The sequence below is a fragment of the Corvus kubaryi genome, unplaced genomic scaffold, assembly GCF_017639235.1.
Source record: "Corvus kubaryi isolate FWS band 111438036 unplaced genomic scaffold, C.kubaryi_AGA036_p1.0 65169, whole genome shotgun sequence".
Lineage (NCBI taxonomy): Eukaryota > Metazoa > Chordata > Aves > Passeriformes > Corvidae > Corvus > Corvus kubaryi.
Genome location: NW_024581810.1, coordinates 1 through 16,109, shown reverse-complemented (window position 1 = coordinate 16,109; position 16,109 = coordinate 1).

Sequence of the window (16,109 nt, the reverse complement as noted above, 5' to 3'; positions counted from 1 at the left end):
GAACAACCATCTTGGTCTTTACTTTGCAAAGTCAAGAACTGTCTTATGGTAGTAGGAAACTCACCTGTGTCTAGTTAGAAGAGCTTTCCCAGAAGAGCTGAAATTTGTCCATCTGCCTTGTGAAATGAAGGTCTGATAAGTAGCTCTTTTTTTAGTGCCTATCATCAGTAAAAGCCTTGAACTAAATATGGTAAGAAAAAAAATTTAAACATATTCAGGATAAATATAGATATGGATATCATGACATGTAAAATTGGTCTCTCTAAAAATAGTGAAGGAAAAAAGCTCTTCAACATAAATGTGTAACTAATATGTCAAATAGTTCTTAAGTTATTCACAATATAATATGACAAGTTGCAATATGGTATAAAGTAGAGGAGGGGAGGTGAGAACTTGGGAAGTAAATTCTCATTTTTAGCTTTTCAGCTGGGGGAAGAACAAACACACAGTCTGTGAAAAAATAAGAAACAATATGCATGCAAAATTTAGATACTTTTATATTATTTTAATTACTACCCAAGAAATGTTGCCTACAGCTAACAGAGTGAAAATGATTAGAGGGAAGGCTTTGATTTTTCAATAAACTTCTCTCTAATGAGAGAAAAAAGAAAATGATAACACCGTGTTGTTTGTATTACAGAACCATATACAGCCAATATCTGGATCTCATTATGCTGGAAACTGTTCAAATACAGGTAGAAAAATGGCGTCTTTCATTAAAGAGCAGGAAAATAATTTTCACAAAAGAACAAACAAGATGAACGTACAGTAATAAGGAGCAGCTGAAGGAGAGCAAAAGATCAAGAAGAATCTTCTTTTGTTTGCCACATATGTATGCAATAGAGCTGGAAGGAGAAAAGTATTTTGATTTCTCAGGGAATCTTGTTGTTCCAGCAGTTTGAAATTGCCTGTAAAAAGGACTGGAGCCGGAGTTGTTGGATACTGGAGTGTTGGCCATGGCTGTAGCCATGACCCTGGTGTCTCTGGGCTCCCCAGTCACCACGACACTGTGCTGTGCCTGGTACTCTGCCCTGGACTGGGGGCATTATAAGCCCATGGGTCCTTAATCTTCAGGCAATTTGTCTAGCAAGATTTGTTGAAACTGTGGAAGCTGGAAGCCCTGGTCCTCAGGAAACTACCATCTGGGCTGCTCAGAAGCTGGGGCTGGCATAGCTCCAGTGGAAGCTTGCCTGTTTTTCAAAGGAATTTAATTGAATACTAGTCTGGATGAAATGTTTTTGTTTGGTAAATTGAGACATTCCAAAATAAAAATATAGTCAGAGAGGGTTTTTTTCACCAGATGTAAGGAGCAGGTACCTGGTTTCTATTTCAACGTATTTAAATATAAATAAATATATGTATATGTGTTTTATGTGATAGAAGAGTAAAGAGACACAGCAGGCCATTTTCCTGCCTTCTCTTCGTTAGGTATATTATATTATTTTCATGTTTATTTCTACTGTGCCAGTGCTTAGGAACCCAGAGCTTTATTGTGCTCATTGGTATCAAATCGCAGAACAAAACAGCCTAAATGCTCTAGTGGGATTCTTGTGGTTGGAAGTGAGTTGGAGAAGAGCTCAGAGGAAGGACAGGGTAAGCACACCACAACTTAATTCAAGGAGTTATAACTTTTCTTCAAAAAATGTGTGGTTGAAGGACAGCAGAGACAATGATTCTGGGAGTGCTGTGGCAGCATGGGATGTGGGCTGGAGATATGGAGCAGCAAGATTTCATTCTTGACTTGAAGTCAGGAAGCAGTATAAGGGTTGGACTGAGTGAGTTGAAATGATTTAGCAAGTAACCTGCAGATAGTTGAGCTGATTTGTTGTTGAGGGCTAGCTGGAAAGTTAGAATTTGAGTCTTTAAAAGATTGGGTCTGGGAGAGATTGGATCTCCATAAAAATCAAAGTTCTGAAAAACAAAATCCTAGGCATTTTATACTGGACTCTCAAAACTGTTGGCACTGATCTTTCCTAACTTTTCAAAGTGCCTGACTTTGAAACCTTGACAATTTATTTTTAATAAATGTTCTGCATACTTTTCAATTCTTTAGTTATAATTCAGAAAAAAAAAATAACCACAAAAAGCAACCCTTCCTCCTCTTTCCTATTTGTGATTATCTTGCTGGAATTATTATTTTGTACTGTGTTCTTGGAGGCTGCAGAGAAGGTTTCCAGAGCTTTTCAGTTGGAGATGTGGGCATTACTATGCTCACAGTCAAACTGAGCCCAGGGATATCCAACCCTAATCTCTGTCAATCTCCCAGAGCAGCCTATTTTCATTTTACTTTTGCAATGCTCCCTCTCTTAATGCCTCTTCCTTGCCTGCAGCCACTTCATTAGAAAGCCTGCAGAGCAGGAGAGGTGGATGTGTTTAATGTTGACAGGTGTCAAGCCCAAAGGAAAGGCAGTGTTTGTCTGGCTCCCTGCTCGTGTGTGAGGAGTTTGCACTTCGGCTGAACATGACGGACAAGGCATGGGGTGTTAGGGTATGAAGCTGGCTTGTGCTGTGCAGAGGATATCACTGCTTTTGAACTGATGGGATCTATTCACTGTGTTGTCTTTTTGCTGAGACTAGATCTGAGATTCTCATAACTAAGCAACCTGCAGGAAGAAAATGCCCTACTCAATCAAGACCAGGAATTACATATTGTTTTAACCACAGTGCTCTCCAACAACTACTACAGTTTTCTACTTGTATTTTAAAGACAGACAGTACACGTATGCTAATGTATCTGCATGCAAAATTGTCAGGACTTAGAGCCAGTGTTTGGCAGAGACAGTACAACAGACTCACAAACAGGTGGTTTTCATCACTGGATGCATAATGCTGTATGTTTTAGCCCCTTGCCTGATGCCCTGATGCTGTAGAGGAGGCAGTTCTCTCTGGACATAAATTGGGATGCATTTGCTGGAGAGGATATGAACAAAGTGCTTCCTTCACGAAGGCAACCTGCCTGGTACCTATATAAATACCTCTGGGCAAGCAGGTAAACCAGTAGCACATAATCTGTCATTGCTAAGGACAGCATTGCTGCTCTGTGTACACAAGAAAGGAAAATATGTTTAGAATGAATGTGGATGTTCTGTTCTTCATTCATGTGTGACTGAATTCTAATCTCTTTCAGTGCGCCGTAAATCCAGAATAACATACTGAAGTCAGTGCAGTTCCTGGGGATTTGTGCTACTGTAAATGAGAACAGAATAGAGATTTTTTTTCTCCTTCTATCTTGTAATGGTGAGAAGAAAAGCTGGATTGTCAGCCTGGCTATGCTTCTTTGCTTTGCTGACTTTGTGATAAAATGGACATCATTTAAACATTCTTTATTTTTTTATATTTAGAATATAGCAGGAGGAGAGCCTTGATGGTTTTTTATTTTACAGAAATATAAACATTAAAGTCATTTTTCTTTTACACGTGACTTAGAAAGCATAATTTACTTGAAAGGGCCCTACTATATACTCTGTCCTGTATTTGTTTATCTAATTGAATAGAAGAGCATTTACTGCAGTTTTAAAGTTAAGCCAATAAACATTTGTCTTTTTATTGCAGCAACAATGTTTGACAATTGGATTGGACAGCACCCATTTTAACTTGGGTTTATTTTATGGCATTGATGAAGCAAAACTCCAAGTACATTTTCACCCCCTTGCTTGCACTGTTGCCACAAGTTGGATATTTGGCAAAAGATTCTGAAAGCCTTTCTTACAAGTTGCCTGTGTTATTTGCATCATCCTTGTTCCCTTCACCATATAGGTCATCTCACAACTTTACATTTTATTTCACATATACCTGGGTATCCTGGATCCCTGGTGTGTGCAACAAGATGTAGAGATATGAGCAGTGGGATTTTAAATGGGTCTACATTTAAATTTCCAGTTAAAATCAAGAGGAGAACAGCAAAAACCAAACAGAATATTTATCTGTTATCTGCCATGCTCACACCAGAACATCTGTCCACCCACTCTACCTGCTTCAAATCCAGGAACATCATGGTTATAGGGGTGCTTAAAACTTATTTTCACTATCAGTTAGAAGATGCCGTTGGCAGACTTAGACTTAAAAATACTTAAAGATTGCTGTATTATTTTATTTTTGCTCTATAAATGGCATTCTGGATTGTGCTGCCTGTATCAAATAGCTTGCAGAACATCCCTCCTAATCAGTTCCTTTAGGGAGCAGGATTGTCGGGCTCGTTCTGAAGCTGTGCCAGTGCTGGCAGTGCATGGGGACTACAGATGAGATCTTTGTTACAGAAGCATGAGATCAATTCACCATTCCGGGCCGTGTAGTAAATGCATTCCTGACTGAATGTTACATCATTTTTATGTTCCTGGGACAGCATTGTACTGTGTCTCCTCACTGAAAGAGCCATGTTCATTAGATACAGGAAGTCCTGCTAATCATCCATAACGCAACATTAACAGCTGCTGGTAGATCTTTGAATGCCCACTGATCAGGGGAGAGTTTGTAGGAGATTTGGGGCTTCTTTGCTGTGATTGTTTTCCTCAGCATGCTTCAGGATCTGAAGTTCGGTAAAAAAAAAGAAAAAAAAAAGGCAGTTAATCCTTGAGGTTGTGAGGAAAACTTTTAAAACATGCACCAGATGGAAATCAGTGCAGTAGTGTCTGCAGGCAGACAGATAGGCTGAGAAGCAATCTGAAGGCTGACACTATTTGGATTAAAGGCAAAAGAGTGGCAAAGCAGTCGTGCAACTTAGATATCATCAATACAGTACAGGGGCTCTGCAGTTCTGCAGTGAGCCCTGTCTTGTTTCACAAGGTTGATAGCTTTGTTTTTGCCAGTGGCTCAAGATAAACCCAATTTTCTCTCTAGTTGATTTGTGCCCCCTTTCTTTTGTATAGACAACTTCCATTACTTCCTTTGGCAGTGTACATGGATAGCTGACTCAGGAATGGAGCTGACCGGAAAAAAAGATTTCCAGTCTATGGACAATAAATTTATATTTCTCCACTTGTTTTCTGCTCATTTTCTCATAACAAGAAAAAAAAAAAAAAGAGAAAAGAGCATGACTGATGAATGGCAAGATGTTTGCTTTGAACTGTTTTGATCTATATGAAACCCTTATGCTGGAGTTGATAAGCCTAGTGGCTGCGCTGTGTGTAGTGAAGTCTTCAGGAATCTATCCTGGGTGCCAGCAGTTACTCCTTAGCCCCAGCTTGGGATCCCTGACACCTCTCTGTGGGTGAGATATAGCAGGATTTCTACAGATTATGCTCCAGAACAATCCATTGTTCATGCAGGAGTCCTGCATGTCAGGCTCCCATCCAGTTTATGGGACAAACTCTCTGCTGACAGTGTTGCTGGTTTTGGTAGAGATAATATTAATCCAACATCCTCTTGGTAATACTAAAATAAATGGTGAAATAAACCCCAAGGTGGTTTACAGTGTCTGGGAGGAAAAGTGCATAGTAAATCACATCTTGTACCCTGGAATCCAGATGGTTCCCCAATGTCAGCAGCAAACAGGGAATGTGGTTTCAGGGAACTGGATATTCCATGTGACACAGAGGTGATGTGCCAAAAGCACATGAAAGCACCTTCATTCCTGGTCCTTCCAACACAGGAAAATGTCCATAAACTCTAACAACCTGCTCAGGAGTGAGAGCTCTGCCGAATGAATAGCGCAGAGCTGGCAGCAGCTGCTGGCTAAAACAGGAAGGCAGCTGGTATCTATGGATAGTGCTCATGGAGGGGAGCTGCCCTAAGAGATGGCAAAGGTAAAGCAGAGCAATAACCAAAGAAATGCCTGTCTTCTGGGTGGAGGTGTTTGCATGCAGCGCCTTGCTACACACCTAAGTGCTGGGCAGCTGGAGATGTTGATACTCTGCAAGACCATACATGGTACCATTTGCTTTAATAGTAGCAATTAGTGGGCCAGTAGAATAAACAATGATTTTGTGAAAATTAGGACCAAACCATTCATGGATGGATCTGGGACAAAGATTGAGTCCCATGCTTGTCATCAGTCAATGCCCCCCCTCAAGGTGTTTAGTGTCCAGCCAGATATCACTGCAAGATCCTTGCAACAGACCATTTATTTTTGTACATTAGCTGCATTGCACAGTATCCTGGTCCTCCAAAGCAGCTCTTTGCTGTCAGTAATGCTTACTGTATGCTCTAGTGCAGGCAGGCACAAGAGCAGGTGCCAAGATGTTCTCACAAAATTAAAAAAACCAAAAAAACCAATATAATGGAGTGCCTCAGTTTTGCCCAATTCACTCTTGCAGGGAGATGCTGTATGGCATTGCAATAGCCAGAATTTGCAGTAAGAAGCCACAGGAAGGCAAGCTTAAATGAAAATTAAGAAGTGCGTTTCCAACAGTGGGCATCACAGTTGATTACCATTGTTATCAACCATGGGAGCACAAGTTCCAAGGGAAACCATCGCATGGTTGCTGATGGTTAATATGATATTTTCTGGTAGTTCGTAAACAAGTTGATAGATTCAACCAAGTTTCATCTGTTACAGACTGTGAGCAAGGCAAGTAGGGATTTATCTGGGGAGAAGTGCATGGCAGAAAACACACTGGTTCCAGTCCTCCACTCCCTCCTGTCTCCTGTTACCTGGTGTCCCTCCTGTGTTCCCAGCAGGGAGCCTCAGGAGGACAAACTGCAGAACTGGCACCATTTGTGCCTGCGGCTCTGTGACAACAGGGCTGCTCCCTTGGTATTCAAGGTGATGTTGGGAAAAGAGGACTTAAGCTTCATGTTTCTGCATCTTCACCCTTCCTTTTGTCCTTCCCTTCCTTGAATTTGGGAGTTCAGTGCTGCTGGGAGAAAAGAGTGGGAGACCTGGCTTTGAAGGAGATGAATCCTAGAACAGAACAGAGTCTTAGGCTGTTGTTTCTACCTGGTCACAGAGAATAAAAAAGTTTCTGCTGTTACTGGATGCTACATACAGACAGGACAAGATGCTTGAAGCCCTCAAATGTTGTTATCTGCTGTTAGCAAACAGCATAAAAAATGTAGCATTTGAGTTCCAAGTCCTAGAAATTGGCCATGAGGATTCACAATAAATAAACATTTTAGTTTCCCTGCACTAGGAGTCTTTAATGATTTTGTGTTTTTCTTCACAAACTTGGAGGCTTGAAATGAATTATTTAGGTGAAAGATGGGTCTTTCTTATGATTATGATTTGTTGTCTTTGTCTACTTAGACACCCAGTACTGTAGGTTAAAGGAACACATCAGAAGATTTGCTTTGATATCCTTAAACCTGGAAACAATGGATTCATACCAGAGAATGAGACTGTTGTGAAACTGAAGTCTTGGCTTTAGCTGCAGAAGTAATTTTAACAGGCGTCCACATGTGTTTAATAAAATCAGATTTCCACCTTTCCAAGTGGAGCTTTAGTCACAGCAGCATATTTTGCAGTTCCCACTCAAGCGAAGCAGGATGTGATAGTAATGACACTGTTGCTAGAGCAGGGAAAGTGGAATCAAACAGCATTGCAATCCATCTCACACTTCCCAGCTAACTGAGCAGGAAAGTGTTAAATTTCCTCCAGCAATGCTGTATGGGAGCCTGTCAGTCAACTTTGCTTTTATTTGCAACCCAAGCAAAGAAGTAGGTCCTCCAAATTAGGTCATCTGTTTTCTTCATTGTGAAAGATTTCTATTAAAATTAAAGTGTTGTCTGTATCTTCTCCCAGAGAGAAAATAAACATTGGCATCTAAAGTGCTGGAAGACAAACACTTGGTGCTGGGCAACTTGATTAAAGTGTATTCCTTGTAATGAGCGGTGCCTCCCTTATCCTGCCATTGTGTTCAGGCAAGAAAAAAAAAAAGGAGGGCCTGCCCTTTCCCATTGTACAGTCACATTTTCCAAGTGCAGTGAAAATGGGTTTTATAAAAAGCTCTAAAAAATAAAAAAAAGTGAAAGATGAACTCTGTCTTTTAGTAAGGCACTGGTGCAACTCTTCAACAATGGCAACCTTGTGCACCTTGTATATAGGAAAACTGTTGAAGTTGGTGCTCTATCTAACCTACCAGAGAAGGAAGATAATAGTGATAAAAATGGTCTGGGATAAATGTTATCTGAGCTTTGCTTAAGAGTTTGCTACTAGAATCAAAGCTGAATTTTGCTTGGGAAAGGTAATAAAGGAAAAGTGATTTGCAGCAGAAGACTGTTTGTACTGTTGCATTTTTATCACTGCCATCACCAATGCTGACATCTGCATTTATCTACCCAGTGTACATTAGCCAGCAGTCCACTAATACATTAACAGACATTATTAGCTGTAATAGCCCAGTTCAGTCAGATGTTGTGAGAGAATCACAGAGTCTCTCCATCATGTTTGCCCTTATCCAGAGAGAGTTGCTTGTGTGCAATCACCTGTGTGCAAACTGGGCAGAAAAAATGAAAACTGTGCATTGTATGCTTGCAATTTGGAAACATTAAAAAGAAGCTGTAGTCAGTAGAAATATACACCTATCCTCAAAAATAAAAACCCCAACAAAGAATATTTGAGACTTAGGCTAAGCCATGTCCTCAGCTCTGTTTTGTGGCACTTCTATTTGTTTTAAAGATTCAGCATGGATTTTCCTCGGTGTCTTTGAGTGCTGAGTTTTACTGTACTGGTTCCACCACCACCAGACTCAGTAAACAAGGATGTGCCCAGGGAAAAACAGACATGGTTAAAAAGATCTGTGTTACCAGCCAAAATCTGGTGAGGTTAGTTTGGGCTTCTAGCAGCCAAAATAAAACAGTTGTGCAGGGCCAAGAATTTTGAGTTAGAGAGGGCTGGAGGAATTCTAAATATGCTACAGAAGTGGAAGCAACAGGACTTGGCAAAATCCTTGGTCGAGATAGAGAAGCGACGTGTCTCGCTAGCCAAACAACAGGGTGGTGTTGAGAGAGAGAGTGAGATGGCAAAACCCTTGGGCAGAGAGGATATCCAGGAAGGAGTGTTTGAAACTTGGGCCTGGATGGAGATTAAAAGTTAGCTCTAATGAAACACCCATTTGCTCAGATATTTGGTTCACTGTAAATATAAATTCTTGATCTAAAATTCTTCTTTAGTACGATAAAGGGACCTGAGCTGACCAAATAATCCTAAGAGCCAACAAAAACACCACTCTTGAGGTATACACAGACAAATACAATATATATACCTCCATCCATACTTACAAATATGTGTGTTAAATGGACATGGTTTTGACATAATAGTTGAAATAACAGAGACAAATATTTCATACTAGAATAGTATTAAACAATTACAGTAAAAAATCTAATTTCCTTGTGCTTAACTTTAGTTCTGTATCAACACATTTGTTTTTAGGTTTTCTTCTTTTCCTTCCTAATTTTAGGGATAATTACATTCCCTGTAGCTGCTTCACTAATAGAAAGAAATTTACCTATGGAGCCTGCATCAGAGAAGCAGAATGTATAAACGCTTGTACCTGTTTGGCCAGAGAATTAGCCAAGTGATGCTAATTGACACTGAACACCTTGAGGGGGAATATTTTTATAGTCACCAATTACACACTAATGTGTATTGATTGAGAGGCAAGCAGTGCAAACACCAATTCCTCAGCAAAGAAGAAAAATGCACTCAGCCAGCATGGCATTTTTGCTGTCTGATTTTCTTTGTTTTTAGCACCAAGTCCAATATAAAAGGCAGGTACTTTCAGTTGATTAAAATTACCCAATTTATCCAGGAACACATCAATAGATAGGTGTGTAAAAGGTAGAGATTTTATCTCACTCAAAGAAAACATGGGTTTGGTTCACTCTTACTCTTTGAATTTGTGTTTGTGGCTTATTACCATTGTAATCAACAAAATATAAATCTCCTTCCAAGCACTTGCTTGAGCCTGACAGCTCCAAGGAAGCATTTTACAGCTGGACCCTTCCATCCAGACCCCTGGACTGCTCAGGGTCTTTTTTAATTCTTGTGTTGGAGCTGTCGGAGCTCACAGATGTAGTGTTTGGGTTAGTCAGCAAAAACTAGCCCCGTGTTGCTCTGCTGGTGTCTGGCATCCAGAGCCTGGGCTGCAGGAGCAGAAGGGATGCACGTGCCCCGCAGGGCCTGGAGCCCGCCGAGGGCGGAGACACAGCTTGTGCCAAGATATGCAAAGAATTGAAATGAAGATTCTCCTAACCCTATACAACATGCATTTTCAAAAAAATGCCTAGATCTCTCATCAAAGTAAAATGTAATTAGGGATATTATTGCATGCCTTCTTAATTGGAACAGCTTGTGACAGAGAAGTATTTGGAAGGATAACAAAGTACAGGCATTGTGTGTGCGCGGCTCTGTTGGAAATGCTGGCCGGCAGATCCATGTCCGTGCAGAGCAGATGAATGGTGAGGGTCAGTGGGGCTGCCCAGGTGCCCAAAGTGGTTCATGTGCAGAAAGGTTGGCTCAGAGCTTCTGTTGTAATCGCAGTAAGACACTGTTAAGATTCCTCTGGGCTAAACAGGAGTATGTCGCTCCCCTGTGAGCAGTAGGGAGTACTTTAATAAGTCATGTATAATGTGAGTGACACCTTTTCTCTAGAAGTATGAGGGAATTATCAACTTTCTGCCTTGTCTTGAAGTTAGCGTCCCAAATGCAAAGCTGGCGGTATCAATGGGAGGAGAAAGTGTGCGGCCAGTCCAGAAAACTATTCCTGTGATACCCAGCCATGAGAGTGAGACACCAGCAAATGAATGGGAAGAATTCCCACAGACAGGGTAGTGGAGAGAGACCATAGATGGCATTCGGGCACAATTAGGGAGGGGTTGACACCGGGGGGGTGAAAGATGCCTTCATTCTTCTCTTGTGGTTGGCTCTGCACTGCCATGGCCAGAGGAATAATACCCCAGGGGACTGCTCGCCCAGACAGGCTGGCCACGGGCCAGGTATTAATTTCTCTGGGTTCCTGTGTGGAAGCAGGGAAAGTGAAGAAAAGTGTTAGAAATGAAAATAAGATGAGAATATTAATGATGTTTGCCATGGGGTTTCTTCTTAGGCAGTATGCTGCTTGCACACCCCCAGAGTAAACGTAGAAACAAGTTTGTTATTTTCATATGATTAATAAGGTATTTTTTTCTTTAATACTTTTCTTGGTGGAAGGGAAGTGTAGCTGGAAAGATTGATTTTAATGTGGTGCATTTAGAAGAGCTGTTGCCTGATACTCAATAGTTAAGTTGAAGTATCGGACACTGGAGTAATAAAAACCTACTTGCTTTGATCTTGTAGTTAAAAAATGATTAAAGTATAGAATTGCATGTGCTGACATTAGACCTCCACCCACAGAGAGATTTAAAGCTGTCAGGGGAAAAAGGAAAGTTGAAAGACAGCTTAAATATAATAATTCAGAAATTGAGCTGCTTTGTTATTTCAAAGATGGTCAGAGTAAAGGGGATTTTTCATACCCTATTTGTTATACTAGATCTAAGAACCTAATCCCAGGACATTTCCTCTTGCACACAACCAGAAAGATGAAAATTGCTAAGAAGAGGTAGCATAGGAGAGATCTACATTTCCATATTTTCTGTTGAACTGAACTCAGTGAATGTACAGCCTTGGGGATTCCCTCTTCCTCTCCTGGTACCTCCATCCTGTGCAGGGCGACCCCTGGCCTCCCTTCTTCTGTGTGCTGCAAATAGCAAAGATCGCAGAATTCAGCAATATGGTTTGCAGGGATGAAAAGCTTTCTTCTTTTCATTCTATGCATATTGTCATCTCCCAGGCACATGAAATTACCTTGTGGAATTGCAATTATGAGCTTATTACTGGTTTATCTAATTGTTAAAGAATACAGAGACTTGTTGAGTTGGGTTTCTGGCCTCTGACATCTAAGCTACTCCAGCAGAGGCACACCCTTACACCCACACACAATCCTGATTTAAGTCAGTAGGAAGCCTCTGGTTTTGCATAAGCATTTTGTAGCCAGTATAGAGACTTACAAAAATGTATTGGCTGATGCTTGCATGATTACATCTGCCCAGCCAGGTTTCTTAATTCTTTTGTAGCAATGACTTTGCTTATGCAAAGTCAATATTTGATCTTGCAGTCTCCTTGATTATACAGATAATTTTGATTCTCTGGCAAATTACAGACCCTTAGCATTTTGTCAAACATTCTTCAATAAAAGGACTTCTGTGATAAAAAAACCACAGTAGTGTTCATTGCAAATGACCCTGGAGATCAGACAGAACATTAGATGAGTGAGCTGGCTTTCACTAAAACTGCTTCATTGCTATTAACATTATGATCCTGATCAGAAATTGCAGTGTGACTGAGGTTAACGTTGCTATTCTCTGAGAATAAAGACCCAGAAATCACACCATGTCATCTCTGAGACATGAGATATGCTAGGACAAGAAGATTCCAAGACAGCTTTCTGGAATCAGCTTCATTTACACGGGATGCAACACTTTTGCTTTTGAATTGCCTGCCATGTTGGCAATGCCCTGCTGTTCTTCTACTGTTTTCTTTACCAGATGTTCATTGCTGAAGCACACACTTTTTCAGAAAACATATTGGTTTTTGGGATCAGTAGGATTCTTGCAATTCACTGGTTTGATATGTATTGCCCTTCTCAATATCAAAATTTAAATACTGTGTGTCTGGCTGCTGGGGTGGACAAGAAGTTCATTTTGTCCTTCCAACCAGCAAGGATCCCCTTGCTACTTGAAGAGGTCTGGAACTCCTGCAGGACAAACTCCTGAGGCAGAAGACTTGTCTTCTCAGAAAGCTGTTCTCATCATGGCTTTGTGGACAAGGGGACCTTCCAACCACGTAGAGTTTCCCCTGTGTTGTTTGCTGAAAGAATCATTCCTTTCCCAATCACCTGCAAAGCACACTGAAATCCACAATGAGAGACCTCTTCAGGTGAGAAGAATAGTGTTAAACACTCAGATTTTTCTGTCTGACTGTTTGTTTCCTGGTTAATTTTGAATTTTCATTGCTCCATGAGATGGAAGGACAGCAATCTGGCATGATGAGGCAGGGTTTGCCTCTTGGAAGTGCAGGTGTGTTCTCCAGCACCTCAATCCCTTGGGGGCATTGAGGAAATGGTTTAGGATCTTGCTTATCCTTAAGTTAGTCTTAACAACAATTGGAAGTAGAAGTTTAAAATCATGATGTAATAGGGGATGTCGTAGCAGATGGATTAGGTATAAATGGGGGAAAATGAGACAGTTCACCAGAAAATCATAGCAAAGTAGATCATCATACTCGGCCCGCTTCATCTGCACTGACTCTGGCTATAAGGAAATATCCACTGGGGTATGGGCACTCTCAGGCAGACCTGTCAGAGGTACCCAGTCAGACTTGCAGAGAACAGGACAACATGTGCCTTTGGGCTCCTCTGGAAATTGATAGAAAGAGGTGTTTACAGATCATTTCAGACAGCGAAGGTTTGTCTTGGGGTTTTACTACAGCATGGCAGAAATGGACATATTTTAAATGGTCACATCCTCTCTGCCAAATGCAAATACATAGCGCTTTCAAGTTAAAATAGCAAAAAACATCTTGAAGCTTATATCTGTGGAAATAAACCTTCTAAGCTAATAGTAAATTACTATTTATAATTGCCTGTTGGGATGCCTGACATCAGATGGTTGTACTACTAACATGAGAACGGTATCTGACAGGTTGGGAAAAACACATGGCAGGAGATGGGAATATTGATTTGTAGGCAAAATTCGGAAGGAGGGGGAGGGAGACAACGGCCAAGAATGTGCTTTACTTTTTAAGAAAGTGACATTCCTACCACCAAAACAAAAACCTGAGAAAGAAAGCACATTCCAAAATGATATCATCACATTCCTTCTATACAGACAAGCATGCGGTACTGTAGCTGATGTTTCCTGCGTTTGTGATTTCCCTCAAAGAGTGTTTCAGTGAGAGATGTTTTCAAATAGGAAAAGAAATTCAGTTTCAATGTCCTTAGGAGCCTCTTAGCAAAGTTAGACCATCTCTCTGAGGCCAAGACCGGCTTAAACAACATCTGGGTTGGCTAATACATCAACTTGTAAATTTGTGATGGAGGTAGAAAGTAGTTTTTCCTGTCTTCAGTGACACTTTTTAGAGAATATCCACATATTCTGGTGGATGCTTTAGGCTGAATAATAGACCCAACATGAGATTTTTATTTGTATTGTATTGAAACAGAGTTTGCAAGATGTCTTGATTTCCAGGTTTGCAAGTGGATAGGAGGCCTGTGAGGCTTGAGAGGATTTGTGTTAAATTGACTCACTGAGTGTAGCAAACAACAGCAATACCTGACCAGGGATGTGGTGATTCTCCATCATCAGGAGACTGGAGCAAGCCATACTTTTTAAACCACCAGCAACCACAAATTGAGACCACAGGGTTGAGCAGGAACTTCTGCATGAATTTCTTCAACTTGGGTTACTCCAAAGGTCAGACTGAATGATCACGAGATCATGAGCTGTGAGTGCATGGGCTGCCACAGCCAGAGATCAGCATGGGGCTTTGCCTGTGCTGTCCCATTCAAGGTGGGGAGAAAGGGATGAGGAGATTCAGGCTCCATTGAAGTAATTTACAGGCTGGCAAATGTCTTACAGCAGCAAAGCAGGCAGAGTCTCACTGCAACTGCATGGCAGGGGAGTTGCTGTTGGTCTGCTCTCTTCTGAGTTCCATTCTGGTACAACTCAGTGGCTTCCCACAAAGTAGACCCAAATATAACTGAAGGGAGAAAAAATTCATGATCAATTAAAAAAAATAAAAGTCTGAGATTCCTGTGCTTTTTGGAGTACAGACTACAAAACCATGGCTCTATGTATGTTATTGTTCAGAGTGTCTAGTTCTGAATTCTGTTATTATGAATAACACAGTGTTATTCAGAAACCCTGTATTTCATCAACTATTAATACCTGGGGGATTTCTTTAACTGTTTCCCTATATTCCTACCTTCTATCATTAGCATCCTAAAATCAGCAGGCACAGCCACTGACCTCTAGTGTGATTTATGACGACCTAATCCTTCCCTTTCCATTTCTTTTATTTTTGCCATACAACATCTCTCTAATTGATTTCAAATGCAAGTTTGGAGGGGCAGAGTCTGCCTCTGTAAGTATGAAGAGGTCTTGTTCTCACTCAGGGTTTTCAGTACAAACCTGCAATATTATTATAAATATTATTATAAGAAGTAATATTTGTTTTTGAAAGAACAAACATTTAGCCCATCCTTTACTCAGGTCAGTAGCTCAATCCTTATATCAAATAGGTACATTTTGCACAAGTGATGCCAAATTACGGTGTCTTCACAAACACTGGGGTCATTGTAAAATCTCTCTTGGCTCCAAGATAAATTTTTGGGTGATGAACCACCTACCACAGCAGAAACCTGATGGTCCAGCAAAGAGAATTGCCATGACAAAATTGTGCCACTCACAGCCTTTTCCAAATCATTCCCCTGCTGATTGCAATTTCTCTTCAAATGCTATTCTGCTTTTATAGAGTGTGTGAACCTCCTCCATCCTGCTGCCCCCAGACTGGCAGCTGCTCCTTCTGTCCTTGAAGCACTGAGGGAAGCCTGTGACTGGCGTGTAGCTCTTCCTCCCTTCCAAGCAAATGACGAGGTTATATGGCAGATCCATGTTTCCTTTGTTATCTTTTTGTTTGAAGAAACAGGAGTGGACCCTGAGTAGGTCTGCAGAGGCATTCAATTAAACAAAGACATTTTATTTTAGCCACTGTTTAATGAAGAGGAAACCAATAGACAATCTTCTCTTCCTCTGGGTGAGGAAAGCATTGACAAGTGCTATATTTAGTTGTGAACTAATGCAACCTGCAAAGGGATTTTATCCAGCTTACCAGGAAATGAATCCCCCTTCATTTCTAACAACTTGAACTTCAGGGAATGTGAGCAGCTCCCACTGCACTGGAAACTCATGTTCCTAAATGCATTTGAGTTTTAAAACATTTGAGTTTAAAACAAAACAAAGAAAAACCCAAACTAAAAGTAGGTGAAAAAAGCAGCATTTTTAGGCAAGCAGTTCTTCTATCTAGGTGATAATTTGGGATACACTTGCTGTCACTGGAAGGCAAGGTAGCTTTTTGTTCTTGTTCCTCTCAGCGCTGATAGCCATGGGGAAGGGATGGCTGAAGGGGACTGGATGAGGGA